Genomic DNA, 2,500 nt, shown 5'->3' with positions numbered 1-2,500 from the left:
GGGAAGTTTTTGCCAGAGCAAGAAGGGCAAAAAAGAACCTTTGCTCTTTTATACAAATGGAATGAGCAGTTAAGAAACATTCTGGTGCCCTCAGATGTTGAAACTACTAAAGAAGGCAGGATATATTGGCTACCTGACTTATGATACGTCATTTAAATGCCTCTCTAGGGCCTACTTCTTCTGTGACATCTTAAAAAAATGGGTCACTGTATAGAAGATAGGTTGAGAGACAGTTGGTTATGTATAGCTAATATGTATTTACATACTAAAATAAATATAAAAAGATAGCATATATATAAAATATACTTTGAGTATAAGAATAATATATGTGTTGACCCAGTGAAAACACTTACCAATGTGGGTAATGACTCTCATGAGTGGTCCCATTTAAATTAATAGTTAGGGTAAATGTTTTCAGGGTAAGGAACTTTGATTATTTCTCATAGATTATAAACTCTTCAGGGCACAAGCCAAGTGTTTCTAGATGTGTAAACAGAACCTATCACACTGTGAGTGTTACAAAATTAAAATAAAATAAAATAAAATAAAATGACTGCCATAACTTTTTGCAATTAAGTGTAGTGCACAAGACCATGCAAAGCTCTGTGCACCAGTCACACTTCACTTTGATACATGTGGGATTTGGCAGATGACCAGCCATGAAAAGGAACTTCTGAATACCCTGGGTTCTGCAGTCAGCATCTATATATCAGAAATAAGGTATAGGCCAGCACAGAGGGGAAATATGAGGAATGATAGGGATAGACAAAGGGATAGATCATGAGATTCATATAATTATTACATCCAATGCCCCTAACTTCTGAAGCAAGTAGAGTAAAAGCTGTACAACTGCTAAATAAGCCCATATACTGCAGTAGAAGCTATTCAAGCGAGTATCTTGCAGCTTTACAGTCTAGCCAGAAAATGGATCTCTCCCCCCACCACGTTCTATACTTGCTTCATCTTCACAAAACCTGATTAAACAGGCTTTATATGGGTGAAGTGACTTTCAGCCCACGTGTCATCCCCCACTAACCAATATTTCCAGGATGACATCGCAGAGACAGCTAAGGTTGATTTACTAGCAAAGTACACTAGGGAAATGTTGTTTTTAGAGCACCATACTTGCAGGGATCACAGAAATGTGCACCTTTGCTGTGTGTATGCCAAATATTTTTGGTTCTTAGTTGAAATCTGGGTGGGCCTTATATTTTTAAATCTAATCAATCTGTATAAACAATACATATCTCTATGTAGATGCACATACATATGTTTATGTATGTGTGTATTAGATATATACATTTGAATGTAGTGTGCCAAGTGCTACATCAGTTGAGTCAAAAAGAAAAAAAAAATTAATAGTAGCACCAAAGTAATACATATCCATTGGCTCTTGTGCTAGACAAAGTAGCAAAATTAAAGCACTAGAGCCACCTTCTGACTGCACTGAAACTGCTGCTTTCTCGTAATGGACACTGAATTAATATGTTAAATGGCAGAAAGGTTTTCATATAGATTTCAGTTCTTTATGTCTTGCTTCCTTTCCCTAATGGCCTGGCATAATAAATATTGTGTTTTATTGTATACATAGCTCCTTTTCATTTTGGAATAGGAAGGAGAATTTTTATCAGTGTGAATATTTCACATTTATTTTTGCAATGGGTTCTGTGTCAAGATCTAAAAGCAACATATTTGTGCTTTCCTTTTTTTAAAAAAAGAAAGCCATGTACGCTATTTATTACCTGATCCCACAGATCAAAAGTTATTAACAGCAAATAACAGACAACTAAACAGTAGAAACACCAATCAAAAGAGAAAAACAAAGATAGTTAAACATTTGTCTGATATTTACCTTGAGCAATCTCTCAATGTGGTATGGAGGCTTACTGAAATAAACAGATGCAATTTTTATAACTTTATTAGGTGTTAGTCAGGTAGATTCATAATGCTTTATCCAGTAGGTCAGATCATGCTTTCATCTATAATCATGAAATTCCATTGAAATCAGTAAAGTTCCATAGATTCATTTGGCCCAGTATGTTTACTCAAATCTTAAACCTTGCCTTATAAGTCAAGTTCTAGGAGGAAGAACATACACAAACATACCCTTAAAGAACTTCTTCCCCCCTATACTTTACCTTTTCAAATATTTGATCAGCTACTCTCCACATATTACAACTATAAAATATCTACCAGCATACATCCTGATCTGAAATATCGCACAATGAACTAGCTTCAATAATAATGTTTATTCCAAACAAATATATTCGAAATCTATTATTTGCTAAATTAATCTACTAAAATATACCTAGACTCACAGCATAGGTTGTCTTGAGTTCACTTTGTATTATTTAAATGCACTGTACATGTCACATATATTTTACAGAAAGAGCACAATATACAGAAAATATATCATAAACTAAATAGAAATTTGTTTTCTCTTTTTACCTGTTTTCTGTCAGGTTCATAGTTTGCTGTAATGTGACTGGAGTTATTTTTT

This window comes from Pelodiscus sinensis, chromosome 1 (genome assembly GCF_052426305.1).
Source record: "Pelodiscus sinensis isolate ZL-2025 chromosome 1, ASM5242630v1, whole genome shotgun sequence".
Lineage (NCBI taxonomy): Eukaryota > Metazoa > Chordata > Testudines > Trionychidae > Pelodiscus > Pelodiscus sinensis.
The sequence above is the reverse complement of the archived record's forward strand: the minus strand, read 5'-3'. Positions refer to the sequence as shown.